General features: G+C 50.6%; 1 protein-coding gene across 3 annotated transcripts in view; it reads right to left on the bottom strand.

The window, feature by feature from the left end:
* The window catches only part of LOC138841331 (cadherin-4), a 412,784-nt gene that overhangs the window by 391,877 nt on the left and 4,446 nt on the right, over positions 1-16,461 (bottom strand). The window contains exon 1 of one of the 3 annotated variants that reach the window (XM_070042020.1): positions 15,785-15,857. The exons of the other annotated variants lie outside the window; for them this stretch is intronic. The gene's annotated coding sequence lies outside the window, so the exon portion shown is untranslated. Of the gene's footprint in view, positions 1-15,784; positions 15,858-16,461 lie in introns of those variants that run through there. 3 annotated transcript variants of the gene reach the window in all.

Here is a 16,461-nt window from a genome sequence, read left to right as displayed (position 1 = left end):
GCTTTTACACTGTCATATGTTTGTTTTCTGAAGTTGCCGAGCGGAGCTTGCTCATAATTCCTCTTCTGAGCGTAAAGGCAGCCATGATCACTCTTGGCTTCTGAACTGCCACCAGCACTATGACCCCAAGGGGCACAACAAGTCCATCTGCTGTGTGCCCTGGGTAGAACCTGCTGTCAGTCAATCTAGGAGGTTCTATGGAGTCACATATGCAGAGCTGCCCAAGTCAGCTTCACAAACTAGCTGGTCCCCACATTCCAGTGATGGGTGAGCCAGTCCGTCAGCCACATGCTCCTCACCTCTGCTGCCCTTCCTATAGAGATGGTGTCTCTACAGTCAGGCCTAGCTCCAAACTGAATCACATACAATCTGATATCTAGTCTTATCTTCCAAATCAGCAAGTCTGAATGGCTCCTGCCCAGTGCACTATAAAGGTGATGGCCAATTTCCAACTGGTCAGCTTGCCAGCAAGTTCACCACCGGTATCTCCCTTCCGATCTTCACTCCTTACTGGGAATGGCTGGCACATTCAAAGGGCAGCACTGACCGGCTAGAAGCTCTTCCTGGGGTCTTCACGACTTCCTAAACTGGCCTGAAAGGTGTGCACACTCTGAGCTGGCAGGGGTGTGAAGCACAGGAAGGAACTCTGCAGTGTGCAGACATGGAAGGGGAGAGGAAAGACCTCACCTGGAGGTACCCACTTCCAGCTGCCTCCCCATGCCCTTGTGGGTCCAAGGATGAGATCAGCTCCCACAAAACCCGCCTCTGGAGCAGGGAAGCAGTGGCATCACCCAGCTGCATGGGTTTCACAGAGCACACACCCTCCCTCTAATGACACAGAACATTGACATTTGGATTCTATGTCTATACAGTAATCCTTCCATTTCCTTATCTGAGGTGAGCAGAGCAAAAAGGAAGTGAGACACCAGCTCCTGTTTAGCTTTAGATCGGCTGTTGCAGATCATTACCTTGAAAACCAAAGACACTATCCATCGTGCTATCCAGATGTTTCACTTCCTTTATCTGTCATGATCATACCCACGGTCTGGGTGTCGTCATTACCGTCTGCTCTGCAGAAAGTGCTCTGTGGTGGTCCACAGGGGCAGCTGGGGCCAGCCCTCCCTGCGGCCCTCTCCTTCCTTCTCAGGATGCTGCCACAGCTCACACAGTCTTTGGCCCCATTCCTGACCCTGTTCTAAAAGCACCTACACTGCCAGCATCACTGCCTGACAGATACAAGGTGCACTGGACAACATGTGACTGAAATTTCTGACCTCCACTTCCTCATCGGTCACAGGACACTAAAACTACATCCTACCCCAGGAGGTAGCAGTGAGGGAGGGGGGCTGAAGGTGCAGGGCGGGGCTCTCAGCTGGGGTCTTTCCTCCACATGCACAGAAAATAAAACATAGGAAATATCATGTGGCGAGACGCAGCAACAGGACAAAGCAAAGAAGCAGAAGCCCGGGGCTGTGTGGCCTGACAGAGAAGAGCGGCTCCAATTCTATACCACCTGCTGTCATGAATCAAGTTTTGCTGGCACATGGCCATGCGTGTTCATTTCCTTCATGTACTGTCAATGGCAGCTTTTAAGCCAAAGCAGAGCTGAGTAGGTCTGACAGTCTGGCCCATCTGGTCTGCCAAGCCAAAAATAATTAGTATCTCGATCTTTACAAAAACTCCAGCCAACTCCTGTGCTAGAGGCCAGAGCCTCATACCGGCACCCTTCTCAAGCCTTAGTTCAAGGCCTCAGAAAGCAAATGTGTGGCATGGGTTTTGCTTACTTATTAATGGAAACAAAGGGCCTTTGGATAAAGTGCTGCAAATCACACACCACCAGCAGCTTCATTCTGTGCTCTTGTCTATCCCATGCTAAGCAACTAGGGCCAAACTCTTGGAAAGGGAGCAAAGTACAAGGAATGCTTACAACACGTGGCTGAAGTGTTAAGTCGTCACATGGCAGATGTCAAAGCTGGGTTCATGGGTGGAAGACAGAGGCTGGACTTCCCTAAAACGCATCTATGCCTATGCAAGGCCATTTACTCTCTCCCAACAGAGAAACTGGCAATGTAAACAGGCCAAGGGAACTTTCTAAGATCCTCCACCTGCAGGTAACCCATCTGCCGTTGTGAGGCCAATCATGGAAACCTTCTCAATGGGAAGATATCTAGAAGAACGCACACACTCTGGGCCAGTGAGGCAGAGTGGGTGCAGAGGTCAATGACCCTCTGGCTGTAAAACCAACCGAATCCAGTTTTCTGAAACGTGCTTTAGATGCCAAGATCCAGGACCACATAGCACTAGGGAAGAGTGTGCTTCACCTTCTGAGACGGACAGGGGGATACCCTGCCACCTAGGCTGTCCTGAGCCGCCCCCCCACCCCACCGATCCAGCCAGGCTGCATGCCCCATCTGCAGGCCAAGTCATACTATGCTCTTCTGATTTCCTTTGACAACCCATAGCTTAAATGAGGAGCATAGCATGCAAAGTGTAAAGCCAATGGTGGAGACCATAAAGGGAAAGCCAAGAGTATGGGGATGGATGGAGCCTGAGCAACATCAGGAGGTCTCTCTGGACCATGCCACCAGCTCTGTCCTCCTAAGGCACTATGTGGAGGACAAATCAGCACCTAATTGCACACAGGCACATGAGTGCAGTAAGAACATACACACATAGGGTACAAGAACTTTCTCACACTCAGGAAGCCAGCAGCTGGGATAGAGAAGATGAAAGACTCTGCCTCTGACATCTCCCCCTCCCCCAGGACTTGAGCTACTTGGTAGAGAGTTATGGATGAACCCAAGTCCTGCAAAGCTCCCTAACATTGAATATCAGCCCCTGTGCAAAAAGAAGATGCTCTACAGAAGGTTTGATGTTTTTGAGGAAGATCAGTAGGAACTAGCCAAGTAGTGGGGAAGAAGTGCAGGAAATGGCTGGGGTGACATAAGACAAAACTGCTATAGAGGCGACTGTGGGTAACAAGCAGGAAGGTGTGGATGAGGACATCACCTGACACCTTCCTGGGGGGATCCTGACACAGTCCCAAATGAGTCTCCATACCCTCTTGCCCTGGTCACTGGGGCTGCAGCAAGGAGTGAAAGCTGATGCTCATGGGCCCTCCTGTCAACAGGCGAAGGCTAATGCATAAGAGAGCAGAAGGGGCCCTGGATGGTCATGAACTCTGCCGAGGCTGATGGGACTGAGTATGGCAGCACAGAGAAGATGGCGCACAAAGGGAGAGGCTGCCCGGCACTAAAACTCCCAATGCAATAATTGTCATTGTTATCCAATTATGCTCTGGATACCTGCAGCTACCACATCCCACAGAGGGACAATTTCATTAGTGTAAGACCCACTTGTCTTTCTTCACTTTGATAATGGCTTAATAAATAAACTGAGTAAGCCCTAATACACAGGTGCAAAATGAAAAATATTTCAGCTTTTCCATTTTATGCTCATCCTTCTCCAATTATCATGCTTTCATATTTTCTTGCTTGTCAGTTCTGCATCTCCCACCCTGAGCAATGGGAGAAAGCTTATCTCTCTTCTCTCATAAAGATTCCTTCCTAGGAAGATGGTTTAATGTTGGTACATTGGGATATTAGTCTCTCTTCCTCTCCAGCTCCATCCTACACACATTCCTCCTCACTTCTCTAGTTGTTAATCACATATATACACATAGGCACATGTACACATGCACATATACAAAACCACAATAAAAGCCACAATTTGGGCAAACATGGAAGAGAGCATATAAAATATCATATCAACTAACATTTTAGTAAGATGAGAAGACAATGGAAGTAATTGATTTGACTCAGCTCAGGCTGAAGGAAAGGGAAGCAGTAAAATGAGAGAACTCATGTAAGAGTGACATTTTGATTAGAAGCCCCTGGAAGATGTTCATATCCACAAAAGAGTGAACAAATCAAAGGAACACTTCAAAGATCTACTAAGTTCTGGTTACCTCATCAAGTAGTAAAGTGTTGGAACCCAGAAGGGAATGGGCGTGGCATGGGGAAAAAGGGAAGGGTAGAGGGACCATTGTATGAAGGACTTGAATGACATATTTGGACTTAGGTCTGGAGAGGAGTCTTCAAAGTTTTCAGAAAGTCTAAGATTGTAATTTTTTTTTTTATTGTAAAGATACTATACAGAGGGTTACAGTTACATGAGTGAGGTAATGAGTACACTTCCACTTCCTCTTGAACATTGTTACCCCCTCCATTGTTTTCCCCCTACCATCCCCTCCCTCCCTCCCTTCCCCAAGGTTCTTTTTTTTTTTTTTTTTTGATTGTGATTAAGTGATTACTTAATTTCCGGAAATTCACAGTATTGTGGAATAATGATGCTCATTTAAAGTCACAAGTTCATTCTAACTTTCCTGGAGCAAATTGTCTATCACAGTCTGTAATATATAACGGTGCTCATATGTTATATACCATATATGTGATCAGCAGCATGGGGATATTTAGTAGTGGTTCAACCAGATGAGTGGGAGTTCTTTGTTTCTTAAGTCCTGTTAGTTTTGTCATATAAGATTGTAATTTTTAAGGTCATGGGCCAATGATGGCGACAGGTACTTTAACATCTAGGAATTTTAAGATCCACAAGCATCAATTGTGATAACAAAATGAACAATGATGTGTACTAAAGAAAAGCAAACATCCTACCTGTCCTCCATCTCCCTCTATCCAACATTTCCTGTCTCCATGGCCATCTTAGAGCAGACACAGTCTCTATTGTCCATGACCACCTGGTCTTCCATGGAGGTCTGGCCTATCAAAACAGCTGACTTGGCTACAAAGGAAATAGCGACGTTACCAAGAGAGTCATGTATGACCAAGAACTGTGGGATTTCCAGGCAAATCTGTCTTTTTCCTGGTGGACACAAGAAGGTAGTGGTTATAGGAATATGGGATGCATTTACTCACTGCTCAAATATGGTCTCTTAATCCTCTCTTTTCCCAATACTATTTAAGTGTCTTGATCAAAATTGCTCACATTGGCTGAGTCCAGTGTCACATACCTACAATCCCAGCTACTGGGGAATTTGATACTGCAGTTCAAGATCAACTGGCAAAAAGTTAGTGAGACCCAATCTCAATAAACTAGGCATGGTTTACATCTGTAATCCCATTTGTGCAGAAGAAGAATAAATAGGATTGCTGTCTGAGACTGGTCCCAGGTAAAGACAAGGCATCTGAGAAATAATCTAAAGCATAAAGGGTTGTAGGCATGCTTCAAGTGGTAGAGTCCTTGAACACAAGTTCAAATCCCAGCACCAGCAAACACCAAAATGTACCATTCATAGATGCAGCCACTTGCCCCAAGTCAAATGGAGTGCATCTGAGGTCACAACTCACTAAAAAAACACGGTTCAAAACCTCTGTAGATGCACTGAGCTCTGACGTGCCGACATGCACTTGTGGTTTTACATTCTAACTTAAGAGTTCAACAGAAATGACACTTTAATATATGCTCAGGAAAATAAAAATAGATTAATAGAATCTGAGCCAAGCTGCTACAAGTTTTTCTATGCCAAAAAACAGGCACTGGGAGTTTCTCTAAACAGGTTGTCATTTGAGCACTGGTAAAGCACTAGACTTATTTTTTTAAGTAGCAAAACTACAATTATCTCTGCATGTCCTGTATCGCCGCTCTGCAGTACTCCAGCATATGCACCAACTGTCAGTGATATGGGCCGGAGGAGTGTGTCTGCTTCATGCCAGACAGACAGTCTTATCAAAACCCAACTGCATTAATCCTTTTCCTTACATCAAAAATCAAATAACTTCCAAGAGAGAGGCCAGTCTCACCGAGAGCAGTTCAGCTGGGAGACGGAAAGTTGAGATTACCAGTGTGAGGAAACAGATAAGAGCTTGTCTCCAGCCCCAGGGGTGTCAGAACTGAGGCTCCTGCAGAAGCACAGAGGCATGGGCTCTGAGTTGAACCCCATCTTCCTATTGGCATCTGCCATCCCTAGCAGTGATGGGGAAACCCATAATAAATAAGGATGCCATTTTCCAACAAGTCTATCCAGCGCAGTATTTAAGCAAAAGAAAAGATTTCCTTAAAGCTGATAAGGAAGAATGCAATCAGGGGAACCCTCCAGTATAGAGGGGTTGCCTTCCTGCTTTAAAAAAAAAAAAAAAGCAGCTTTCAACTCAGGGAAGGATGTGATTTTTCTTCCTGGCAGGGAGGAGTAGACAGACAGGGGGCGGCCTCTGGGCTGGTTCCCCTGGGGCTGGAGGAAGTGATTAATTAGTGCCTCCTTGAAGAACAACCTTCGAAAGCTGCTGGGGGACTTTTATGTGCATGTCACAGAAGGATATCCTTCCAGAATCCTCCCTTTACAACCCAACAATGGGGCAGGTCTAACAATACTGAGAGCCAGCAGGCTGGAGCCTTGGACTTGCCAAGAGGATGATGCTTCCTGTGAAAAAGAGACTCTCTTCTTAGGGATTCTTTTGTACGGGGAGGAAAAGCCATTAATGGCACAATTTTAAGTGAAAGGATGGAGCAACCAAGGATAAGAGCACGTGGGGCTCCAGGCCGCTTCTCTCTGGCTGTTCCCTGTTGCCTGCTCCACCCCATGCCTCAGCTCACCTGGCGTCTAATTCAAGCAAGCTGCACACATAAACTCTCCAAGTGAGTGAGCCCCAGAGTCCCGCCTGCCTGGCACACCTTGGGGAGAGCTGGGCACACTTTGATGGTGAAATCATGCAGCGAAGATTCCCTTACAAGTGATACCACATCACATTAGTGCTCTAGGGAAAGGTACAACTTCCAGGTGGATAGTGCTGGAAAACCAAACCCGTTCTCTTTATGTTCACGTGGCCTCGCGTACCACATGAGGGTGACAGCTGGGAGCCACTCCTGCAGTATCAGGGGCATGCGAGAGTGTCAGAATTCAAACACAGACACATGAACCTCTGCACCGGAGCCTCTGTTCCAAGACAGCAGAGCCGTGGCCTGTGGACCCATGCCAGCCCGCAGGGTAATTTAATCCTGCTCACAATGAAATTACAAAGACAGCAAGCTGGCCCTTTGGAGGCGCTGACTCAGCACTGGACACAGAGGCCGTCTTCCATCACTGGAAGAGAGGGTGTGCCACCGTCCACGTGCCCTGTTTTAATATACCAGGAGGTGCCAAACCCAAAAGGCGCTGGGAGATTAGCATGGAGAGCCATTCGTTTTTTGGAGGGTTTTTTTTTTGGGGGGGGGGGGTCTGGTTGTGGGGTCTGAACTCTGGGCCTGGGCGCTGTCCCTCAGCTCTTCAGCTCAAGGCTAGTGCTCTACCACTTGAGCCATAGCACCACTTCCAGCTTTTTTTTTCTGCTTATGTGGTGCTGAGGAATCTAACCCAGGGCCTCAGGCATGCAAGGCAAGCGCTCTACCACTGAGCCATCTTCTCAGCCCCGAGCCATTCGTTTTTAACCTGGGCTTTCCACACATCCTCCAGCTGCCTGACCTTTGCTCTGCCCACATGAATGTGAACCCACCAAAAGCAAAGCAGATGGGGATATGGGGATGTGGGGATGTGGAGGTAGAGGCGCCGAGGTATGGTTTCATCTCTCACTCCTGACATGCCAGGAGGAACTGAAAAGGGAAGATCATCCCATTCATAAGACTTGAGTTGCAAAAGAACGCTGCTAGCATGCATCATGTCTAAAAGCAGACTTTTCCCCCCCAAGAACATTATGCTCAGAGCTTTTAACATCCACTTCCCATAGGGTCACAGAGATGCCCAGAGATGGCCCTGGTTTTTCTACTACAAAGAAATGCGTCTACAGTTTCCAGGACTACAGAGGCAGAGAATCCATTAAGTATTTAAAACAAAACAAAAACAAAAACAACCCCCTCCAAACAAATCATGCTCACCTTGTAAGTGCCATCTGTCAACCAGAAGACACTGAATGCTCATCCCCGCCCCCATACACATATACCATTTTCAAAGGATACAAGACTTCAAAATGGATTTCAAAGGCCCCTGTAATTTTGGCGGCATGACATTTGATGTTTTATAAGCTATTTTTATTAGCCAGGATTGTAGAAAATTGACGTTCACCAGCCATTAACCTTTCAAGCATACAATTGCAGCCCTCCCGCCCCCCCCCCCCCCACATATGGAAGTACACCTTAGATTTCCATGTAGGATCTATCTGCCCAACTCCTTGAAGGAAAGAAAATTCACTGTGAGCCCACCTCCCTCTCAAGAAAATGTTAAGTTCTATAATTTTATGGACTTTTGATCATGATTTTATAGCCATCAGCCCTGCACTGGAATTCTGTTTTTATCTTCAAATATAAGAACTAGATAAGGCAAGTTTTCTAATCCCTTCTTTGTAACTGAGGGAAGATGGGAAAAAATGAGATAACCAGGGAAAAAAAATGCCTGGTTTTAGCAGTAGGAGCCCACAGTGGGGCTAGCTCTGGAGTAACTGGCTTCTCACCCCATCAGCTCATCGGCATTCAAGCATTATATATGATATGACATAATCCAATCAAAGCAATACCCTATTAACAAACAATGGCAGGGAATAACTTACATTTGTCTCCTGCCCTCATATGTTGGTGGAGCTTTAAAGAAGTCACTCCACAATTTATTTATTCAATTTTACAAACATGCCTCTGGCCAAAAGGTCTCTGGACACAGTAAAGGCCAGCAGGGGACAAGTCCCCAACAAAACCATAAAAGCTTATTGCCCGAGGCCTCCAAGAGATGGAAAAGTCACGGCCCCAAATGTCAGCCCATCCCTGGATCACTTAGGACCCAGCTTAGGTCCAGAATGTGAACCTTTCAGGGCCTGCTTCCTGGGTGGTTCTGAAGACAGAGGCAGGGCTAGGATATCACTGTCCCTGAGCTTCGGGTGACATCTGGGGCTAGGAGAGGAGGAAGTGGGATGGCTGCCCAGGACGTGTTCACTGGGCAGAGTGGAGCTCACTCGTGTACTCGCGGGGATAGGCAGTAACTGTGACAAAGACTAAGGCAGCACTGCCTGCTGCTTCCAGGGCCCAGCACCTGGGGATGCCCTACCCAGACAACAGCGTGACGGGTCCTCAAGCTGCACCAGGCCAGGGGAACAGACACTCCATCGTATGGAAGACAGAACAGATCACAAAGCCAAGAGAGGTGTCCAATCCATGTGGCTGCTGGCTGAGGTCTGCAGCCAGAGCTGATCACACCCTGGTCACCCACCCCATGTCCCACCAGCTCCACTGGCTGGGTCAAGCACTCGTCTGGGGTGCTCACAGCTTACATAAAAGTGTGCTATATTATGGGTGACGTGTGAACAAACCAGGATGGCGTGGGTAAGGCTCCCGCCCCAGGACCTGGCACAGGAGGATCCTTGGTATTATGGGAGCAGCGGAACCGGCTGGCCCCTCCTCCAGGAGCTAGGCGCTTCCCACCAGAGGCAGCTGCTACTGAAGGTATCTGCCGCAGGCAGTGGATCCCACTTGGATTTCCATGGGCCAGACACTGATGGATGTCCCTGAGGGTGAGCTTACTGTCCCACTGAAGGGGGAGAAGAGAGGACAGCCTCATCTCTGGGTCCTGTTGATGAATGCCCAGTGCAGAGCCCAGCCCTGGCACTGATACCTGGCGCTGGCCCCGTCAGCAGGCTTCCTGTCCCATCTATACTGGCTGAGCTGCAGGATCTACTTGGAGATAGTTGCAGGGAAATAAATGTATATCACCAGGTTCACCTCTTGTAAACTCAGACCTCTTCCTGAGCTCCAAGCAGGAGAAGTTTCTGGCAACCAGCAGCTATGAGCACCCTCTAAAGAGTCCAGGCCTAGACCAGCACTTGGAGTGTCCACCACAGCCCAGGGAGGCGGGCACCCACAGCCACGCCTAGCTGGTGAGACCGAGCGCTCCTTCACGCATACCAAGGGCTCCCCCTGCCCACCACAGACCCACCCTGCAACACAGGTGACGGGAAAGGGCCTGACACCTGAGAGCCAGGCTCGAACCCTGTGCAGCAGAGTGGCCAGGCAGGTGAGCTCAGTGGCATGAATCACAAGAACTGATGGAGATCACCACAGCCACAGCAGTGCCTTTCTGCATTTCTACAGTACGGCAGTTCTGAGGAGAGTTTGAAGGCAAGCTCCATACCCGCGCCCTCTTCCCGCCTGCCTCCGAATCTCATCGGCACAGGCGGTGCGCTGCCTCTCTCTGCAGACCACCCAAACCCAAGTGGGGTTCTCGGAGGAACAGTGTGCGCAGTGTGCCTGCACAATGCCACCTTGCTGTATCTGACGGGAGAGTCACGCAGGACAGCAGAGGCTCTGGTTCCTCCTACACTCACTTCCTCAGCACCTTCCACAGCAAGGCCACACTGAGCTACAGTGCAGAAGCCCCCGTGCTGCTCTGGGGAGATGGAAATGCAGGTCATCATCTCACCCACCCACCCACACTGCATGCATGGACCCCATACAGAAGCACATGCAACCCAGGGAAAATCTGAAGGCAAGAGTCCCTGAACCCCCAGGCTTCCAAAACCATCCCATCCTAGGAGATAGATGGATTGATTGCCAGCAGAGCTGGAACCTCAGTGGGTGAGCTGGCCTCCTGTGGCTGCTGGAGAAAGGGAGCACAAACTTGGTGGCTTAGGGAACAGAAATTTGCCCTCTGTAGTTCCAGGTCTGCAGTGCTCTGGGGAGGACCCTCGGTGCCTCTCCCAGCTTCTGGGGGCTGTGGGTGTTACTTGTTTTGGGGTGCACTACTCCCCGCTCTGCCTGTGTCCACACAGCCTCCTCCTCTGCATCTGGGGCTCCTCTCTGTCTCTTATAAAGAAAGCTGTCACTTATCTCATCTTGAGGTTCTGTGGCACTGACCCCTGGGGGGCCTCCATCGGCCTCACTGAAGTAGATTTGCAACCAGGCCTTGGCCGTGGCTGGTTTAGCCCGTGTCCCCCAGGTAGGCAGCCCCCTTGGCTTTGGACGTAAGAAAATGAAGGCTGAGAAAGAAAGGCAGGCACTCACCTGAGCCAACCCCCTCTCATCCCAGGCTCTCAGCCACCTATGCTGGACCTCTGCCTGACTTCTCCCTTACCCTTCTGGAGGCAGAAGGCTGGACCTCATTCCTCCCGGTCTGGACACCAAGGCCCTTGGGGCTTTAGGCTCAGCAGCACAGACATTACCAACCTCCAAACGGAAACCAATGGAGAGCAGGAAACCCAACATTTCTTCACACCAGCCACACAAGCACATGTTCGTGAGATGGCCTGCAAGCCGAGTGCTCCTCCTCTTCTTCAGCCTGCTTGGAGACCAAGGGGGCCAGGCCTCCTTGAGGGCTCACCCACCCTCCTGGGCTAAGCTCGTTCATTCTGGCCAGCGCCTCTCTGGGCCTGCGCTGTGCCCGTGCCTCCGGCCTGAGAAGGAAGCCAGCTTCACGGGGACCCAGGGCGTCTTCCCATTAGCAGGGCAGCGCAAGCAGTACTTGTGGGCCTGTGGATATGCATCTGTCGCTGAAGGCTTACCTTAATCCTCTCCAAATCCCCAACACTGTCAGCAAGAAAACACAGTGAATCCAAACAAGGCCACGTTCCAGAGCTGCTAGATCAGAAGCTGCTGTGGGCTGTGGTGAGGCTCACACTCAGACGCTCAGGACCCGGGGCACTCAGAACCCGCTGGACCCCTCATCAGGGGGCCCTCACGGTGGGGGGGCACTGGGGGAACAGGGCAGGAGACCTCCCATACACACACCTCCTAAAGCAGGAGGCCCTGTGCCTCAGTTTCCCCATGGTAAAGTGGTGTTTCCACTGTGATGATGAAGTGCTGTACGCATGGCTGGATGTGCAGTGCCCTGAACAGGAAACGGCCAGAGGGAGACCACCAACCACCTTCGGGCTCACTCCCCAAAGAGGGCCTCGCACCAAGCCAGGAACGTATCACCCTTTAACACCAGGAGCTCTGTAGATGCCATCCAATTAAAGATTCTGGCTTGCAAGATGACCCTGGCTTTTCCTGGCCAGCTTGGATGCGGAGATTGCAGGTACCGTGCCCAGCAATCCGCGGGAGGGTGAGGCAGAGAAAGGACTGCACAGCAGGTAGACCGAGGTGGGTGGAGGAAGGCAGTGGTCTTTGGAGCTACAAACCAGTCACAAATGATCAGAGCATTTCTGTGTTGCAGGGGATTGAACTCACAGCTCGCTCGTACAAGAAAAGCAAGCTGGCACTGAGCTATACTACGGGGCCTTGTTCCTTTCTGATTAAGAGCCAAAGACAATACTTGGCTTGAACCAGTCTGAGACAATGCGGAAGGCCACCAGGAGAGGGCAGCCTACAGCCTGGGCAAAAAGGCACTACAATTCGTACCCCTTTTGGCAAAAGTAGATGATTTTATGAGCCCGGTTTGCAACACAGTGGCCTTCCTGTGCTGTTCCACCCCATCCCGGCTCACCCCTGCCCCCGGGCCCGCCTCACCCCGCCCCGCCTCACCCCATCCTGCCCTGCCACACAAGGGGTCAGAGGAGCAAGTACTGTGAGGTTTTACTAGAGCTCACTCGGGAGAACTTTTATCGCCCTCGACAGACAGAAACTTCACTCTGCTGCTGGCATTTTTTACAGTGGAATTCGCTTGGAGGAAAAATTGCCCCTTCAAAAAAAAGTCAGAATAAAAGGCACATTCTTTGAAAAGACGAACGCTTGCTGCTCTCTCTTGGCTCATGATTAGTTCTGGCAGTTATCTACCCATACTTGCAAAGAAAGACGAAAGGAGGGAAGGAGGGAGGAACAGAGGGAGGAGAGTGAAGGAGAGAAGGAAGGAGGGAGGGAGGAGAGGGAGGGGAGGATGGAGGGAGGAGGGAGAAACAGAGGGAGGAAGCCTCTCTTTCATTTAACTCATGTGCATTTGCTAGCTTAAAAAAATTCACAAAATTTCTATTTTGAAACTAGTATCAGGACGCAAACACGCCAGGTGACGGGGTCTCAAATATGTATGCTTCATTTAAACCCGAGTTCCTTAGATCTCCTTGTGACTGAGAGACAAAAAGAAAACCCTACAGGGAAGAATTGAAAAAGTACTATTTCTGAAACCAAGAACTTGTAGATCTTGGAGGCTCATACCAAACCCAAGTGCCATGCAGGCCAGCAGCCTGAACTGCTGGGCGGTCTGGAGGGACTGCTCTGGAGGGGGGCAAGCAAAGACCCTGGCCCTCGAGTTACAGCCAGACACTTCTGTCCCAGCCTACCATCCTAGGACCAGAGGCCTGCACACACCAGGACCCTAGCCCCGGCAGGAAGGTCAATCCCCCGCCCCACCCCCTCCACACACACAACCAAGCTCTCAGGAGAGGCACTGCGGACCTCACCCCAGGACATTTCTACTGATCAGCCTCTCAGAGGTCCCCGCTGCTGAGTGTGGTGACAATGATTCTGGATGGCCACCCTGCTCAGGACAAGTGTTCCAGACTCCAGGGCTGGCTGGATCCCCGCTGCATCCGGGTCTGCACTGAGCAGGCTCAATCTGCCCCAGGAAGCCCACCGCACGCCCGGAATTCAGGCCCCGGCCCTCCCCGGGCAGAGGCGGACTTTGCAAACCTGTGGTGTCCGTGGCACCACGAGGGGTTGTTTGCTGCTTCAGAGGGGCCTGGTGTGAGCCACTGCTGTCAAGGGCCTCTGACACCCGGGACCTCTGCTCGCTGCTGCTTCCTGGCCACCGCAGACTGTATAAGTATCTGCCTGAGTACCTGTGGATCTGCCCACGTGTAAGGGCTTTGCTGCCCTGAAAGCTACCTGCAGTGAACCTGTAAGGAAAATCTGAATGAGGAGCCAGACTGGGAGAAAAAGATGGGCAAGAAGGCACACTGTGCATGTTTAGGCCAACAGCCTTGCCTTGCCACTTGCCATTTCTGATCCACACATAAAGTGGAGTCACCCACCTTCCTGGCAGGGCTTCTGGGAAGACTGAAGGAGACATTACGTCCAGAGGAGTGGTAGAACTTCGCTCTTATGCCGTAACTCCTCAGAGTCTCACCTGCCCTCATTTTAAGATTCAATTAAAAAACACATTCTGGAAATACGAACCCTTAATTAATAGCTCACAAAGCTCCTGTCTGGAACGGCACGGGGGCCCAGGGCCAGCAGAAGGTGCAGTTCTGAGGCAGCAGACAGTCACAGGGAACCGGAACCAACGGACTCGGCTCCGCTGATCCCACCCCACGACGCAGGACGCAGGTGATAGGGACAAGAACTCCTTGCACACAGCCTGGCATGGGCTTCCCACCCGGATGTGAGGCACAAAGAGAAGCAGCTGCACAGAAGCAGAGGGTGGTACATCTTGCTGCTCTGTCCCAGACTATGACTGCTAAGACCCACCCTGTTTCCTGCCTTCTCTCTGTGGCTGGCTTACCTTTTATCCTTATACCTATGCACTGCGAACACGGGGAAAAGCTACCATAAACCTGAAGGCCGCTGTGGTCTACGACAGCCCTGCAGATAGCCAAGAAGGTGCAAAGCAGGCTCTGCATGCGGTTCTGCGAGGTGGGCAGTGTTTTCACCTGATTGTTCTCTCCTTTTAGGAGGCAATGATTCTGAGTCTTGTAGTTGCTCAAGGGTGCACTGGGACCCATTCTACTCTACCATCCTCATAGTCATGAAACAGCTGCTCCATCCCAGACATCCTGTTTGTGTTCCAGGCAGAAGGAAAAAAGAAGGACAAAGGACAGAAGATATCACCGGTAGAGGCCTTTCCTTTTTCTTAGGAAATATATATAACGCGCAGCTTTCCCAGTCTAACCTAACTGGACATCCCTGAGCAGGGAGAGGCTGCAAGGCTCCCTTTGTCTAAGGGCCTACACGCATGTTTAAATAGGGGTGGTGGTCAGACAAGTGGGTGGGGACGTTAGAAGTCGCTACGAAGAGAGAAGAAGGATGTTAAAGGCTGCAGGGTTTTAATCATGCCAGCTGCACACAGGCCGTATGGCATCTTCTCGCCACATGGGGGCGCAGCACCCAGGACTGGGCTTGGGGTAGGACAGGCTCATCTGCTTGCCTATGCACCTACCAAAGCCACCTGCCGGCCAGCCAGCTGGCTGCTGCAACCTCTTCTCCCCAGCCATGTTCCCTGTGGGTCAGTTCCTCACCCCCTGCCTGGTGCCCAGGCCCACTGTGCCCAGTGTCCATTCCTCCCCAGAATCCCAGGTCTTCCCGAGTGTGATCCTCATCAAGGTGAGGGGTAGTAAGGAGCCTAAGCCAAACACGACGAGGCAATTCTCTGTTTTCTCAGCAGAGTGACATGTGACCTGGTTCCAGCCAATAAGAATGCTTGCAGGCCCTGTGAGAAAGAAGTGCTCCTCTTCCCTGTTTCTGCCCTGATCTCAAATAGAACATGGGGAGCTGCCGCAGCTACGTTGCCATGAAGAGGCAACAAACGAACATGCTAAGGATGGTAGGAAGATAAAGTCTGGGCTCTAGCCCTTGACTACATCACTGACCAAGAAAAATGTATTCTAGATTCTGTTGGAAAGTTTTACCCTGTCTGCCAAGTACAGCCTGGCCAAAGATGTGGTAAACAATTGTGACAGGCTTCCACGACTCTCAGTTTAGGAAAGAAATAAGTGATCATAACAAAGTGCCAATTAACCCAGGGGAAGCATGGGGGGGTACATGAGCTGTGCGGAGGTTCTGGGGACAGCAGGGGGAAGGTATTCTGAACCAGTCTCATGAAATGAGGTCATCAAACACAGAACTCTTCACCCTGCTTTATTCTTTCCCTCGGCTCAAGTGACTTCCAGACCCCAGCCCTGCTCTCCGCCTGGGTGATGTCTCTGCTCACCTGCCACCTTTCATCCGTGATGTGGAGACAACGCACAGTCGTCCTTTGCAGCCGTGTCGCCACTGTCCGCCCCAAGTCCCGCGGCTGTACTGTGAGGCTGGCCCCGGCTCTGTCCACGGAGCTGGCACTGCAGGGCACTGCATCCGGCTGCCCCTCCTCCTCCCACTTGGGCCGGCTGATCATTAATTATTCACAGAGGAGACACTAGACTCCAGCAAGGCTCAGAGCTGGCGCTGTTAACCCTCGGAAAGTGCTCTGACCAACCTGGCTTAGATGCCACCGCACGCCGGCAATCAGGGCCCAAAGTGAATGACAGCTGCGTGTGTACGGGCAATCACATTCGAACGCTTGTCCTCCCAAGCAGACAGGAAGCATGTGGCCCAAGGGACCCAGCAGCCCCACAAACCAGCCTGCCTAGAGAGCACCCTGCCTTTCTGTTCTGAGTGGCTCCTTTTCTCTAAAGGGTCACAATAGATAGTATTTGTTACCCTGTTGGGGAAAACTATTTTAAGCCTAATTAGCATGGAATTTTTGGAAGGCAAATGCTTTTCATTTAGACATAAAGCAAAATGCCACGACATTTCTTCCACCCATTTATCATAAACAAGTTAATTACTGTGTAACAAATCACTCCTGCTGGAATCCGTGTGTGCTGGGGCTGCAGTGGAGCTGACTCA

This window comes from Dipodomys merriami, unplaced genomic scaffold, assembly GCF_024711535.1.
Source record: "Dipodomys merriami isolate MVZ:Mamm:240054 unplaced genomic scaffold, mDipMer1.0.p SCAF_316, whole genome shotgun sequence".
Classification (NCBI taxonomy): Eukaryota; Metazoa; Chordata; class Mammalia; order Rodentia; family Heteromyidae; genus Dipodomys; species Dipodomys merriami.
This window is presented reverse-complemented; position numbering and strand designations above follow the sequence as displayed.